Below are 17,700 nucleotides of genomic sequence, written 5' to 3' on the forward strand. Positions count from 1 at the left end.
ACTAAAGAATAGAAGCTTAGATGTGTATAGAGGAAACTATTCCACTTCCTGGTAGATTATGTGCTTGTGGCCCCATGGGTTCATAGATTTCCTCCAATGCATTTCATCCAATTCATCTTTGCATGCATGTATGTTTTACTATCTTATTTATAGAAGTGGTCAATATTGTAAAGGTGAGATTATCACCTTTCGGGTGTTCCTGGAAAAGCTGTACTGGCATCTATTCATTCTGGTCTGCTTGTCATTGATGGAGAAAACCGTACACATGCATTTTTATGAAAGGACTAATATTTTAATACCCTTTATTTTGGGGTATTAACATAGTTATCACATGTATATTTGTATACAACCTCAATTCCAAAAAAGTTGGGACACTGTGCAAAATCTATATAAAAACAAAATGCAATTATTTTCAGATCTAATAAACCCATATTTTGTTCACAATAGAAAATGGAAAAAAGATATCAAATGTTTAAGTGAGAAAATACAATTTTTTTAAAATGTTTTTATTGAAAGGCATGCAACAGATACAATAAAACATAGACGTCACATAAATTGCAACATGGTACAAAATGCTTAAGTTACATCTGAGATGCCAATAGGTCTTTTGAGGTGCACATTAAATATCCACCAAGGGGTGTGACAAAGTAGACACAGAACTGAACAACTAATACAAAATCTGCAGCTGTAGGCGATAGGAGCTTTCCAAGGTGACAAATCAGGGACAAGCCTTTTTTAATAAGAGTCCTCCATACTAACAAGGGACTACCGTGATGGGGCCAGGTCAAATGAGGTAACCTCAAGTGTTACTAAACCCAGGAACCTGCATTCACTATATCTGATCTCTCACAGTACACAGAACATGGAAGTACAATTGTTTTACTAAATATAAATGCCTAAATACATTTTATTTTCAGCAGTTAGAGCAGTCTTGTGACTTCTGTTAGTGTCCAGCAGAGCACATGCTAAAGCTTGTTGGAGGAGTTTTCATTCTGCTCTAGGAGGATGCAGGACCCCTGGTCTCTGTCTGGACAATGCTGATTGGCCCTGTGTTGATCACATACACTCTCCCAAGAAAGAAAAACCCTCTCTAGCAATACACACCAAACTGAGCATTTGCAAAGTGACTCCACACAATATGTCTTATCGGGAGATAAGAGGGGGACACTGGAAGAAGGATAGGATCAGAGAAGTCAGGATCATACAGCCTTTTTACACAATGCAGAGGATTAACCCCTTAGGTTCCACAGTGAGTATAGAAAGCATGCATTACTGCATAAACAAACTAATTTTACTGTTGTGCGTTTAGTAACACTTTAAGTATAAATAAGTGCAGGTTAAATAAAATTGGGTGTTGACCACATGTGCAACATTACCACCTAGTGTTAAAAGAAATTGAATACAATAACATTTATACAGTCAAGGCTAAAAATATTGGCACCCCTGCAATTCTGTCAGGCAATGCACCACTTTGTCCAGACAATTGTTGCAATTACAAATATTTAGGCATTCTCATGTTTAATTCTTTTGTTTGTATTGGTAGGACACAAAAAAGTGGAGATACAAAAAGCCAAATCTGACACATTCCACCCAAAACTCCAAAAATGGACTGGACAAAATTTTTTGGCACCTTCTCAAAATTGTAAGAAATAATTGCATTCAGCTTTGTGATGCTCCTGTAATTTGTAATTAAACTCTCCTGTATAAATTAACAGTGAAATTTGACTCAACCTTTCTCTTGTTTGTTTCTGTGTTCCACGTGGAGCATGGAGAAAAGCAAGAGCTGAGGATTGTCTGTAGATTTGAGAACAAAAATTGTGGAAAAGCATGGACAATCTCAAGGTTTCATGTCCATTTCCAGAGATTTTAATGTTCCTGTGTCCACTGTGTGCAACATTGTCAACAAGTTTACAGCCCATGGCACTGTAGCTTATCTCCTTGGACGTGGACGAAAGAGAAAAACTTGATCAAAGATTGCAATGAAGGGTTTTTCGAATGGTGGATTAACCTTGATCAACTTCCAGGCAAATTCAAGCAGACATTCAGGCATTCAAGCTGACATTCAGGAATAGGGTATAACTGTGTCAGCTCACACTATACGTCGCCATCTGAATGAAAAGGGACGCTATGGTAGGAGACCCAGGAGGACAACACTGCTGACACAGAAACATATAAAAGCCAGATTGGAGTTTGCCAAAACTTACCTCAGGCAGCCAAAATCCTTTTGGGAGAATGTGCTGTGGACAGACGAAACAAAATTACAGCTTTTTGGTAAAGCCCATCTACTGTTTTCAGAAAAAGAAATCAGGCCTTTAAAGAAAAGAATACAGTCCGTACAGTCAAAAATGGTGGAGGTTCACTGATATTTTGGGGTTGCTTTGTTGCTTCGGACACTAGGGCCCTGATTCACTATTGGGCGTGGGCGCATATTTATGGGCTTAAGCCCAATTTTCATGGGCGTCCGTCATTTTTTACCCTGCAACCTAATTCACTATTGAGCAGAGCCCATAAGCAGACGCCCAATCTAATTCACAAAAAGACACACGCCCGAAATCAGACTCACAAAACAGACTTGCTAAGAAGCAAGTCTAAAACCATGAAAAATCACTGTAGAGACATGTTCACTTAGAAATTTGCTTTGCCAAATATCAGGACTTCACTTTAAACAATATCTGCTATTTCCAAAAAAATTAAAAATGTGTTAAAAATCGTTTTTTTCAAGGAAATCGACACAGTAAAAATCTAGAAGCCCGTGCAGTGTCTTTGGCAGATACAACTGAGCATGTGCAGAACACATTTTAGACTTCTGCCATGGGCGTTTGCTTTTTAGCCACTGACTAATAGTGAATCTGATTGTGGATTCCTCTGAGAGCCGGCACTCGCTCGCGACTATTGTGTTTAATAAACAGCACTCGGCATATCTTCATGTAATCTAACTAGATTTCCTTAGTTCTAGTGATTCTATTTTTGTTTCTTATCCTTTATAATTATTTCTGTAATGATTTTACTTATTTCAAAGGTCTAGATAATATATATTTTGACAGCTGAATGTAAAAATAAAGGTCCACAATAAAAAAAAAAAAAAAAAAAACAGCGTGGGTCCCCCCTCTCATCCATACCAAGCCCTTCAGGTCTGGTATGGATATTAAGGGGGAACTCCACGCTGAAATTTAAAAAAAAAAACAGCGTGGGTCCCCCTCAATATCCATACCAGACCCTTATCCGAGCATGCAGCCCGGCAGGTCAGGAAAGGGGGGGGACGAGCGAGCGCCCCCCCCCCTCCTGAACCATACCAGGCCACATGCCCTCAACATGGGGGGGTGCTTTGAGGCAGGGGGGCTCCCCCCCCAAAGCACCTTGTCCCCATGTTGATGAGGACAAGGGCCTCTTCCCCACAACCCTGGCCGGTGGTTGTGGGGGTCTGCGGGCGGGGGGCTTATCAGAATCTGGAAGCCCCCTTTAACAAGGGGGCCCCCAGATCCCGGCCCCCCCCCTACGTGAACGAGTCTGCGGTAGATGCTCCCGCAGACTCCTTCACAAAAAAAAAAAGTGTGGTGTAAAAAAAACACAGTACAGGGTCTTTGACAAGTCCTTTATTAAAACAATGTCCCCCGAAGTAGATCCAACGTCAATCACGGCGGCGGCGGCAGGGACCCGAAAAAAGAAAAAAAAAAAAAGGTTCCGCTCCCGTCGGAGGCTTCCAGCCATGTGAAGAAGAGGCTAGCTGACAGTTCTTATATAGGTATGGGGCGGTGTCAGCCGGGCACATCATCCCCGCCCCTTACCTATTTGAGAAATGTCACCCTGTCTCTCCGCTGAGGCTAACTAGCTGAATGCAGGAGACAGTCTGACATTTCTTATATAGCTATGGGGCGGGGCCAGCCGGGGACATCATCCGAGTGACCCGCCCCATGTCACATGCTTGCTGTTCCTGGCTGGCCCCGCCCCATAGCTATATAAGAAATGTCAGACTGTCTCCTGCATTCAGCTAGTTAGCCTCAGCGGAGAGACAGGGTGACATTTCTCAAATAGGTAAGGGGCGGGGATGATGTGCCCGGCTGGCCCCGCCCCATACCTATATAAGAACTGTCAGCTAGCCTCTTCTTCACAAGGCTGGGAGCCTCCGACGGGAGCGGAACCTTTTTTTTTTTTCTTTTTTCGGGTCCCTGCCGCCGCCGCCGTGATTGACGTTGGATCTACTTCGGGGGACATTGTTTTAATAAAGGACTTGTCAAAGACCCTGTACTGTGTTTTTTTTACACCACACTTAGTTTTTTTGTGAAGGAGTCTGCGGGACCATGTACCGCAGACTCGTTCACGTAGGGGGGGGGGGGCCGGGATCTGGGGGCCCCCTTGTTAAAGGGGGCTTCCAGATTCTGATAAGCCCCCCGCCCGCAGACCCCCACAACCACCGGCCAGGGTTGTGGGGAAGAGGCCCTTGTCCTCATCAACATGGGGACAAGGTGCTTTGGGGGGGGAGCCCCCCCTGCCCCAAAGCACCCCCCCATGTTGGGGGCATGTGGCCTGGTATGGTTCAGGAGGGGGGGGGCGCTCGCTCGTCCCCCCCCTTTCCTGACCTGCCGGGCTGCATGCTCGGATAAGGGTCTGGTATGGATATTGAGGGGGACCCACGCTGTTTTTTTTTTAAATTTCAGCGTGGAGTTCCCCCTTAATACCCATACCAGACCTGAAGGGCTTGGTATGGATGAGAGGGGGGACCCACGCTGTTTTTTTTATTATTTATTTAATTCACGGAAATAATTTAAAATTCAGCTGTTAGTGGGAAACCCCGATGACAGCTGAAACATTCCTTCTGTCCCTGCAGAGAGCTCCGCTATTATATTTGACATTAAAAAGTATAGAGACTGCAACATTGTATCCATTTGTATCCATTCCGGATATAGATGTTTTTATTCGGATACAAATAGATACAATGTTGCAACCTTTATACTTTTTAATGTCAAATATAATAGCGCAGCTCTCTGCAGGGACAGAAGTAATTACTTCGCTATTATATTTGCAGGCCGTAGATGGGGCGAAAATCGAACAATTTTTTTGCCATTGGTGGTAACGTCGGCCCATTGAACAACCGATTTTTTTTTTTTAACACGGTCAGTTTTCGCCCCATCTAAGGCCTGCATTTTTCTTTTTCTTATTCTTTTTTTTTATTCTTTTTCTTGCAGGTCATGGCTCATGTGCAGATTATTTATCTGTTAAAAGATCAGCCAATTTGCCGATCATTGCAGCTAAAATCGGCCGATCTGCAAAATCGGCCAATTTTTATCCAAATTTACCAATTAAAAAAAGTTGCAAAATCCCCAAAAATGGCTGACCAATTAACCCACTAACGGGCTGAAAATCAGCCGATTTTTTTTGCGGACGATTTTAGACCCATGTAAAGCAGGCCATAGATGGGTCTAAAATCGGCCGATTTTTCTGCCGAAAAGAAAATCGAACGATTTTCGGGCCGTTAATGGGTTAATTGGTCAGCTGTTTTTCGGGATTTTGGCACATTTTTTTCATCAGTAAATTTGGAACAAAAAATTTTCAACTTTACTGGTAAACAAAATATGCTAAAATCCCAAAAAATGGCTGACCAATTATCCCAATAACGGAAGAGGCCCTTGTCCCCATTAACATGGGGACAAGGTGCTTTGGGGGGGAGCCCCCCTTCCCCAAAGCACCCCCCCATGTTGAGGGCAGGTGGCCTGGTATAGTTCAGGAGGGGGGGCGCTCGCTCGCCCCCCCCTTTCCTGACCTGCCGGGCTGCATGCTCGGATAAGGGTCTGGTATGGATTTTGGGGGGATCCCCAAGCTGTTTTTTTTTATTTCAGCGTGGAGTTCCCCCTTAATATCCATACCAGATCCGAAGGGCTTGGTATGGATGGGAGGGGGGACCCCACGCTTTTTTTTTTTTTTTTTACATTCAGCTGTCAGTGGGGAACCCCGCTGACAGTTGAAACATTAACACATGGCTGTCGCTCCTACAATCCCGCATGAGTTATGTTATCAACTCATGCAGCATTTTAGTAGCGAAAACCAATGCAGCGCTCATGTTTCAGCTGTCGGCGGAGTTCCCCACTGACAGTTGATGTAAAAGTATTGCAGGGAATTATAAACAATTTGTAAAAAACCCGGCGTGGGGTCCCCCCTCCCATCCATACTAAGCCCTTCGGGTCTCGTATGGATGTTAAGGGGTAACTCCACGCTGAAATTAAATAAAAAACAGCATGGGGTACCCCCCAAAATCCATAACAGATACTTATCTGAGCATGCAGCCCAGCAGGTCAGGAAAGGGGGGGGGGGACAAGCGAGCGCCTCCCCCCCTCCTGAACCATACCAGGCCACATGCCCATACCAAATTATTCAAACATTTGTAAACAGACCAATTAACTGAAATGGTTTGGCATTTGTACCCCAAATATGACGTTCCCTGAGGCATTGGTAAACCGAGGTACGCCTGTATTAGTATTGCAATCCTTTGTATTGGGATACATAGAACCATCATACATGTGAATTGGCAACATAGCACAACATTTGTGTCACATTGGAGATATCTGGTAGTTACACTGAACTTGCCCAGGGACCTAGGATTGATTCACAGCACAGAAATACAGGCTGGATTAGCAATGTAGCTCCGTGGATTAGTGGTTAGCACTACTGCCTCACAACTCTAGAGTTGTCGGTTTGAATCCCAACCACGGCAAGGAAGTAGTATGATCTCCGTGTGTGGCTGTCTTCAAATAGATGTTCTGGCAACATCTTTGCTTTCTGTCTAAGTGATCCCTAAAATGTGAATTAGAATGAGGCCTTGTCTGTTGAAACACCTTCAAAGCTGCACCTTATGTGAATGTCATACAATGGGGTAAGATAAGAGCCTGGAGCACTAATAGATTTGATAATGATGGTTTACACTCAACCCACTTTTGTGAAGGATTTGGCAAGCAAAGAGCTGACAGAGAGAGAGAAGAGCGAGCCAGTGAGATGAAGAAGAGGGAGCGAGAAAAACATACTGAAGAGTGATAAAGAGAGACATACAGAAGAGTGAGCGAGAGAGAAGAGCGAGCCAGTGAGACAAAGAAGAGTGAGCGAGAGAGAAAAGACTTGGTTGGTGAATCCACACATCAAACTTGTCACAAATACTGGTATGGATTTTTCCACCAAATGCAAAGCAGACCGCACGCCTTCAAAGATTTATTTCCTTTGTTAATTCTCCTGCTTCGCTCACACTATATGCAAATGAAAATTACTGTTTAAGTTGCCAATTTTACTGTGTTTTCTAGAGAATTACTAACTAGTTGTGTTTTCAATTGTGTGTAGCATTGCGATTTCTATTTGAGTCTAGATGTTAAATTGCTAATAAATGGCCAAAATCTTCAAATACCTTTGAACTCTCACTGCAACAAATGGCGTACGTTAATACACTCACATTCACATTCATTATATCCAATATCAGGTACCATGTCAATTCACAAATTGCACCTGAAATTGCACACCCTGGATGTGACTTGTCATGTGATTGGCATGGCCAGCAGCTTGCTCTTTGCATGGCAAATTGCACCCAATGTTACTGGGGGCCAACACCACTGTCACATCTAATCCGATGCGGCAATTGCCCAACTTACAGTGAAGTTGCACGAGTTCACAATCCAATTGGATGTGAACAGAGCCTACAGTGGCCAATAGGGTGCGACTTGGTCTACGATTTGCAAGTCGCCTGTAATGCCAATTGCATGGCAATCGCAAACAATGTTACTGGGGGCTACCCGGTCACATTAAAGCAGATTTCTAAGTGGTGTTATTGACACCACAGTCACATCATGTGACTTGCATAGAAGTTGCATGATTTCAAAGTCGGGGTACATGGTGATTTCAAATGCAATTTGCAAGACAATCGACACCGATCTCTCAGCAAATTGCATGAAAAGTAGTGTATTCATTACTCTATTATTACTTGCGGCTCCAACCAAGTTTGAACCACAACAATATGAACGCTCCAATAGTGTGCACATTGAGTGGGACTTGGCATGTGATTTGCACAACATGCAAGTTGTAAATCGTCTGCAAAGTCGCACCCTATTGTCTGCTATTAGAGTGACCACATGGGTGCATTTCAAACACTGATTTCTATAGTAGTACATGTACTACTTTAGTGGCAATTTGCATAGAGATCTGTGTCAGATGTCTTGAAAATTGCATTAAAATGGTCAACTTTACTGTAAGTCGCAGGATTTGTAAATCAGCTTTGCCCAGAGTGTAATGTTTGGTGATGTTTGATTTCTGGAGTGTTTTGCCAATTGATGGGAAATTCACCATACTAGTCAAATCGATTTGTCATTTTCAGTATTGCATACAAGATGTAGTCATGTGACTGTCTTAACTCATGCGAGAATCTGGAGGGAATTGTGACCATAGTAGCAATAACGGTTCCAATTGGGGTTCCCTTTCACATCCCTGCTCAATGTTCTGTTGTATGCTGCACACGTACATTTCACTGTATATTTCTTTCTGATTTGTGGGGCCTGTATACCAAGGGTTAATGCAGGTAGGACGCGGATTCATCAGGTGAAAACACTTTCACTGACCAAACTAAGGTCAGTGGTGGGTGTGGCTTCATTGGGTGTGGGGCCTTGTTTGGCACGCTCCAAATACAACCTAGCTTATATAAAGATGTGCAGTAGGGAGTGATTTGGCCTGTTACTAGGCCGGGTGGTTTGTGACTAAGTCCTTGCTTGTAGTGGTTTGGGGGAAGAAGAGATTTTGTGCTGAATTGCCCCAGACACCACTCAGGCTGTGTTTGGAAGTGGGCTGGAAATGTTTGCATAATTTTGGCCTTGTAAAGTGTTTGTGTGTTATTGCACAATGATTGTGTTTTTTCTCTTTGCATTGAAAGCCTCACACATGTCAATCGTTTTGTTTAAAATCTGCCCTTGTTTTAATTTTGCTTGCTTATTTAGACTCCAATGCATTTTTCTGACAAACCTGCTGACAAATGTATGTGTAGGGGATTTGTAGAGGTGGGAGGGGATTTGTAGAGGTGGGAGGGTTTTTTTTTCACATGCTTTGTTTTCTTGATATTTTGATCTGAAGACTTTTTTTTTGTGAATGGATCTTCATACTAAGTGATTGATTGTGTAAGTAAATCCTATGTGCATGAAAATGTTACTTGATTCATCTTCCCCTTTGTTTCCTGCTATAACCTGAGCACACACAGTTCACTAGAAGTATCTTTAGATTGTAAGCTCTTATGAGCAGGAGTGTTTTATTTTTGCCACATCAATCCTATTTTTGTGACTCACCAAGATATTGACTGTACCTACTTGTTCCTGCTGACCAAATAAATGACGATATATTTGATCAATAAATATTTGACCGATGTTTTTGTGTTTATTTTATGTTCAATATATGAACAACCTTAATAGTTACTTTGTATACTTATATAATCTGCTCAAATGTAGCTTGTAAGAGCGTGAATATGCAAGTAGGTGCAAACTGGCTTTTTCAAAACCAAAAAAAAAACCCACTTGCACCACAATATTGTTATGTACTAATGAATGTCACATTCACTGTGCAGCCAGCTACAGGTTTTCTACAATTCGATTTACAGTAATAAAATAGTCCACACTTTGTTGATTTTTGGCCTTTGGCAACAAATATTAGCCAAGGTTAAAAAAAACAAATCAATAAGAAACACACATTTGCGAAAGCTATCATAGCCGCACATAAAAATGCGCGATTACAAACAAATAAGCACCAAACAGGTGTCCGCATGGCGCATGAACGGCTATCCTGGAAGTCCGTCATCACGTGCGCGCGCACCCGGAATTGGTTGTGGGGAGTGTAAGTGGATGACAAGTGGTTGGAGGTTTTGTGTTGGTTGAAAATTTTGATAACCTTATTGGCATTTGGACATGGCGAGAGCACAGTTATCAACTGAGGAGATGATCCTTATATGTACAGTAAGTGTGGCCATTGCAAACATGTTTATAACATGTGAGGGACAGGTAATTGCAATTTTGTGGGTGGAGCCTAGCAGAATCTCACTTGGTGCACATGCTACTTATCTGTACATTAGCTCCTGGGTATTGATGGGTCAATGATATTAACCACTTGCCTACTGGGTACTCCTACCCCCTTCCTGTCCTGGCCAATTTTCATCTTTCTGCACTGTTACCCTTTGAATGACAACTGTGCGGTCATGCCACATTGTACCCATCTTAAATTTATATCAGTTTTTTCAGACAAATAGAGCTTTCTTTGGGTGGTATTGACTTGCTGCTGTGTGTTTTACTTTTTGCTCGATAAACCACAAAATAGCTCATAATGAATAAAAGTCTGTTTATATTATAACATTTGGTAAACTGGTAATTTAGCAACACTGATGTGCGTTGATGAGGCAGCACTGGTGGGTGGCACTGCTGGCCACAGGTGGGCGTAACTGTTGGGTGGCACTGGTGGGCACTGATCATCGGGGCCGACCCCTGCTTTGATAACTGCTGGTTCTCGGCAGTACTTTCCACACATTCTGATAGCGTGATGAAAGTGCAGCCAAGACCCGGCAAATGCATTTCCCGGTGATCAGCGTGTCATTGGACATGGCTGATCACATGGTAAAAAGCCGCTGTGATTGGCCTTTACCACATCACGTGATCAGCTGTGTCCTTAGGACACAGCAATCACGGAGAGCGCGTTCTGCCAGGATGTCATATGACACCCTCCCAGAGCTGCCTGGATGCAGTGTAGCGTTATTCGGCTATCTGCGGTCACCCAATAGGTAACCAGCTAGGCCTTCATGGCTAATCTTTGAATATCTGGACATGTATACTGCGTATAATGCATTACATTCTACAATGTGTTGGTGTACATGGTATTACAGTGTGCAATGCGTTGCTGGATTCTGCATGACAGTGGACAGCGTATCACAGTGTGCAATGCGTAGCTCCATCCTGCATGACAGTGTACAGTGCATTACAGTCTACAATGTGTGGGTGTACACGGTATTACAGTGTATTACAGTGTGCAATGCGTTGTACACTGCAGTGTGCACTAAAGCATTTTACACTCATGCACTGTACACACTAAAGCATTTTACATTCATGCACTGTACACACTAACGTATTTGACATTTTTAGTGTGCAATGCGTTAGTGTGCAATGCCTTGGACAGTACAATACATGTGCATACCCTGAAAAAGGGTCCTGCACATTTTTGGCCCGGATGCGGTGCAATTTGAGGTGTGCAAAATGTTTGTCTCTAATTGCAACGCACACAAATTGCATGTGATTTGCCCAGGAGTGCGGTGTTATACCACACTGCATGTATGTGAAGCCAGAATAAAAGGATGTGGATTTTGTCTATTTTTACTTGCGTATGTTAACATTATGGAAGTGCATTATTCTTCTGTTTAACATGCTATAGAAATGCAACATGCATTTGGATGGAGTGTTTTTGTATGTGCATTTTGGAAGTATTCTAAACACACATTGACCCTAGGGCCACACCATATCTTATGCAGGCCATAGATGGGTCGAAAATTGGCCGATTTTTCGTCCGGAAATAAAATCGGCCGATTTTCGGATCGTTAGTGGGCTATTTGTTCGGCCGTTTTTCGGTATTTTGGCAGATTTTTTTTTTCGGTAAAGTTGGAAAAAAAAACGGCCGAATTTGCCGATCGGCCGATTTTCGCGGCAATGATGGGCAAATTGGCCGATTTTTTACTGATAAAAAATCTGCACATGAGCAGTGACCTGCAAGAGGAAGACAAAAAGAAGAAAAAGAAGAAGAGGATGAAGAAGAGGATGATGATGAAGAAGAAGAAGAGGATGATGATGATGAAGAAGAAGAAGAGGATGAAGAAGAAGAAGAGGATGATGATAAAGAAGAAGAAGAAGAGGATGATGATGATGAAGAAGAAGAAGAGGATGATGATGATGAAGAAGAAGAAGAAGAGGATGATGATGATGATGAAGAAGAAGAAGATGAAGAAGAAGAAGAGGATGATGATGAAGAGGATGATGATGATGAAGAAGATGATGAAGAAGAAGAGGATGATGATGATGATGAAGAAGAAGAGGATGATGATGAAGAAGAAGAGGATGATGATGATGAAGAAGAAGAAGAAGAGGATGATGAAGAAGAAGAGGATGATGATGAAGAGGATGATGATGAAGAAGAAGAGGATGATGATGAAGAAGAAGAAGAAGAAGAAGAAGAAGATGATGATGAAGAGGAGGATGATGATGAAGAAGAATAAGAGGATGATGATGAAGAAGAAGAAGAAGAGGATGATGATGATCAAGATGATGAAGAAGAAGAGGATGAAGAAGAAGAGGATGAAGATGATGAAGAAGAAGAGGATGAAGAAGAAGAGGATGATGATGAAAAAGAAGAAGAGGATGATGATGAAGAAGAAGAAGAGGATGAAAAATGAGAGGAATTCCAGTATGGCAAAAAGTGTCCCTGCAGAGAGCTCCGCTATTTCTTTGACAGTTCCTTGACATTTACAGCGGTTGCAACATTGTATCTATTTGTTTCCGAATAAAAACATCTGTATCCTAAATGGATACAAATAGATACATTGTTGCAACCGCTGTAAATGTCAAGGAACTGTCAAAGAAATAGCGGAGCTCTCTGCAGAGACACTTTTTGCCGGCTGTAGACGGGATGAAAATCGGCCGATTTTTTTTTTACCATTGCTGGCAACGTCGGCCGCTTGAACAACCAATTTTTCATTTTTTAAAAGAAAAATCGGCCGTTTTTCTCCCCGTCTATGGCCTGCATAAGCATTAGTGTGCCTGGGGGAGGGGGGGACCTTTGGCCTTTCCAAACACAGTAGATGCTCCAAGAATGTTTCCTTGAACTCTTGAAATGGTTAAAAAGGAAAGACACTCTAGATAGCCTGCACTGAGAATTGACTGTCATGATGACGTGTCAATGATTATTTGCTCTCATTTTTCAGGAGTGGTACTGCTTGCGGTTGAAGCTGGTAGAAATCCACCTTCACGTCCTCCACTCACCTTCACTTGTGGCCAGTGGATATTTTGTGGCCGCAGGCAAGAACTGGCATCGAGGACCTGCATAATGACCCTGGCATGCCAGAGGTAGTTTGGAAGCAGCACAGCAATTTGACCATCCCTTTCCTCTATGTTGGTTTTAGGGGTGCAGAATTGCTTCTCGTTCGTGAACGGACTGTCGCCGGATATCAGAGTCCCCATATTTTCAAGATATGTTTTAGCCATGTTGGCTTATTTTTATGTTATTTTCCAAGTGTGTCGCACCTAACCGCACAGTAGTGTGGTGCCATGCGTATTTGTGGCTGTGAATGGGGCTGTTTTTAATAGACGTGTGTAGGTGCAACAACGTTTTCATCATGGTACCTGCGCACATCTACATAGGGCATTGCATTTCTTTGCTGTGCTGGAAAATGTGTGTTCTTGCATGTGTTTCTGCACCACCAATGGTGTGAACAAGTCCTAAGGGCTGGTTCACACTATAGAAACAGTCTAGATGTGTTCCTGATGGGTTTTTTTCATGCCCTTTTGGCATGCATGTTTAGTGTGTTCCAGTACATTTTGAATGCGTTTTGGACATGTTTACATTGCATTTTTATATCCCTTCCACTTATTTTTTTCTATTTTCTTTGTATTCAATGTAGTTAGGGACATGTGCGTTTTAGTACATTCAAGGACGTTTCAATGTGTTCCAGTACAGTTCTGTGCAGAAACAATGCAGCGTGGTCAACTTTGTTTACAGCACCTGCAATGCACTGAAAATGCAAGTGCTGATGTGAACTATGACATTGACAACCATATAACCTTCTTTCTGTGCGTTTGTGATGCTGAAAAAGCAACTGAAACACATGTAGTGTGAACTGGCCCTAAAGGTTATTAGAGGTCAGGGAACGGGACTGACCAGGAATTGTGAATTCAATCAGACTAGTGGTGAGATACAATCAGCAATTGTATAATAATGTGAGATCTGAGCTGTAGCTGATAGAAAATGAGACACATTCACTTGATCAGTAAATAGATAGTTAAAGAGTGGGGCGGTGATCCATAGATTTGCATATGGGACAGGTGATGACGGGGTGGGGGAGGGGGTCAAGTTGTATAAGGAGACAGATTTAAAAGAGAAAAATGTTACAATGAAATATACACGGCATGAAACTTGCACATTTCCTAATTGGCAGAAGAGTACATTCATCCACTTTCTAGTCATTAGGCAAAATCATAATTGTTTGATCAATATTCCTGGCACTGACACAACCCAGAAAATTGATCTCCATTTTTTAGGATGTAGCCATGACCGGGATTAGAACCCATGACCCAAGTGCTGTAAGTTCTGAGCTCTAACCACTAAACCACTGTGGGAGACACAGTTTGAGTTATAATGTAGAATAGTTCCATTGTTTGAAAATGATAGAGCGAGCGCTGGTCACATGATATAGACTAGTAAAATGGTAATACACAAGATAAATATAACCACGAACAGTAGTGCATGAACTCGTGAAAGGTCATCCACCCCAGTGACAGTGTACTACACTATTGAGCACCTTTCTGGCTCCTGTGGCTGAGCTAATTCCTCCCCAGGACCATTTGGGCACCCACCCTGATGGATGGATGGATGGAGCTGGATGACTAACCCATAACTGCCAGCATACCGCTGCACCCCCAGATGTGTGATGTGTATAACCCATGCACATTAATACTTTTGTTCTGGTGAGTGTAGACCAGTCCCAAGGGTGGTTTACCTTTCACGAGTTCATGCACTACTGTCCGTCACGGAGAGACCACACGTGCCATTCATAGGCACTCTCTGAGTTGGTACTCTCACACCAAGGACATTCCATTATTCAGGAATGATTCTATGAACTTATTTTAGCACCATTTACAATATTACATCATTGTTGCAATTCTTTGCACTTTTTGGTTTTTACATGCGTTCATTATTGATCACATGCATTTATAGCGCTGCACTTGTCTTTACCATAGAATAGTTACGTGATTAAAGAGAATGAAGATATATAATTATATTGGGAAATTAGAAGTATATCAATTATTTGAGATATAAGTGTGTAAATGTTTAACATTTGAGTACAGAATGTTTGACATTCATTAGTAAATGCATTAGTTTCCTGATCATTTTGGAGACACAGCAAGAAAATAAATAGAAGAAAATAGAAAATTCTAATACAGGTGTACAGGTGTATTTATAACATTCTAAGAATTCTTTTGCCATCATGAAAACGCCAATGTAAATAAAGCCCGCGCTTATGCGCCATCTAGCGAACATATCCGGTATTGCACCTAAAAATGTGCCAGTGATAGCAAAGTAGTCAATAGACGCTCGTCAATGAGCTTGCTAGACGCTGGTCAGACGACTGATTGATTGACCGGAGTCTGCCTGAATGGTCAGTCTCTGCTATTACACTCACATCTTAGTGAATCAGGGCCTAGATGTCTTGACTGTGTGCATGGCATTATGAAATCTGAAGACTACCAAAGAATTCTGGGGTGCAATGTAGGGCCCAGGGTCAGAAAGTTGAGTTTTCATCAGAGGTCATGGGTCTTACAACAGGACAATGACCAAAAGCACACGTCAAAAAGCACCCAGAAATGGTTTCAGACAAAGTGCTGCAGGGTATAGAACTGGTCAGCAATGAGTCCAGATCTCAATTCCCATAGAGAACCTGTGGAGAGATCTCAAAACAGCAGTTGGTAAAAAGGAACCCTTCCAATCTGAGAGACCTGGAGCAGCTGGTGAAATAGGAAGGCTCCAAAATTCCAGTAGAGAGATGTAAAAAACCCATTGATGGTTAAAGGAAGCCATTGATTTCAGTTATTTTTTCAAAGGTGAGTGCTACCAAATATTAAATTGAGAGTGCCAATACTTTTGTCTAGTCCATTTTTGGAGTTTTGGGTGGAATGTGTCAGATTTGGCTTTTTGTTCCTCTTTTTTGTGTCATACCAATACAAACAAAAGAAATAAACATGAGAATGCCTAAACATTTGTAATTGCAACAATTTTCTGGGTAAAGTTGTGCATTATCTGAGAGAAATGCAGGGGTGCCAATATTATTGGCCATGACTATGTGTGTGTGTGTATGTGTATATACCGTATTTTTCGCTCCATAAGACGCACCTGACCATAAGACGCACCTAGGTTTTAGAGGCGAAAAACAGGGGAAAAAAAAATTCTGAACCAATGGACTGCAGACATAGTACAGGAGATGACCAGAGACTGTGGACACAGTACAGGAGATGACCAGAGACTGCGGACACAGTACAGGAGATGACCAGAGACTGCGGACACAGTACAGGAGATGACCAGAGACTGAGGACACAGTAAAGGAGATGACCAGAGACTGCGGACACACTACAGGAGATGACCAGAGACTGAGGACACACTACAGGGGATGACCAGAGACTGAGGACACAGTACAGGAGATGACCAGAGACTGAGGACACAGTACAGGAGATGACCAGAGACTGTGGACACACTACAGGAGATGACCAGAGACTGAGGACACAGTACAGGAAATGACCAGAGACTGCGGACACAGTACAGGAAATGACCAGAGACTGCGGACACAGTACAGGAGATGACCAGAGACTGCGGACATACTACAGGGGATGACCAGAGACTGCGGACACAGTACAGGGGATGACCAGAGACTGCGGACACAGTACAGGGGATGACCAGAGACTGCGGACACAGTACAGGAGATGACCAGAGACTGCGGACACAGTACAGGAGATGACCAGAGACTGCGGACACAGTACAGGAGATGACCAGAGACTGCGGACACAGTACAGGAGATGACCAGAGACTGCGGACACAGTACAGGTGATGACCAGAGACTGCGGACACAGTACAGGAGATGACCAGACACTGCGGACATAGTACAGGGAAAATACACAGTGCAGGGGATGACCAGAGACTGCTGACCTTTGGGGAGGGAGGGGGAGTGGGTACCTGAATTTGACAGGTACCCACTCCCACTTCCGCGGAGTTGTCCTTCTCTCTTCTTCCCGCGCCGGCTTCTGTGACAGCCGAGTGCCCACTGCGCATGTGCGAGAAGCGCTGCGCTTTGTGAATGGCCCGGCACCTTCTGAGACCTGTCATGTGTCCCAGAAGACACCGGACCATTCACAAAGCGAAGCGCATGCGCAGTGGGCACCCGGCTGTCACAGAAGCCAGCGCGGGAAGACTGTGCAGCGCTGGAGCGAGGAACAGGTAAGGCCCTGCAGGAGAGAACAGCTGAGCGGCCGGCCCGGTATTCTGACATGGTGGTGGTAGAAATACTGGACCGGCCGCTTTATATTCGCTCCATAAGACGCACTGACTTTTCCCCCCCTTTTTTGGGGGGAAAAAAGTGCGTCTTATGGAGCGAAAAATACGGTACATACATATACATGTATGTGTATGTGTGTATATATATATATATATATATATATATATATATACAGTTGTGTTCAAAATAATAGCAGTCAGACATCACTAACCTGATCAATCACTGTTTTTGGTAGAAATGATATTTCTACATGGCAAATAATTTATTAGCAGGTGTAGTAGAGTAATAGAAATCCAACAGACACAACAGTCATGACATGCATGCTGCTGATTCTGTGTAATTGAATCACTAATTGAAAGGGGCATGTTCAAAATAATAGCAGTGTGGAGTTCTATTAGTGAGGTCAT

Source organism: Staurois parvus, unplaced genomic scaffold, assembly GCF_062004578.1.
Source record: "Staurois parvus isolate SC_StPar_1 unplaced genomic scaffold, SC_StPar_1.0 ptg000750l, whole genome shotgun sequence".
NCBI lineage: Eukaryota > Metazoa > Chordata > Amphibia > Anura > Ranidae > Staurois > Staurois parvus.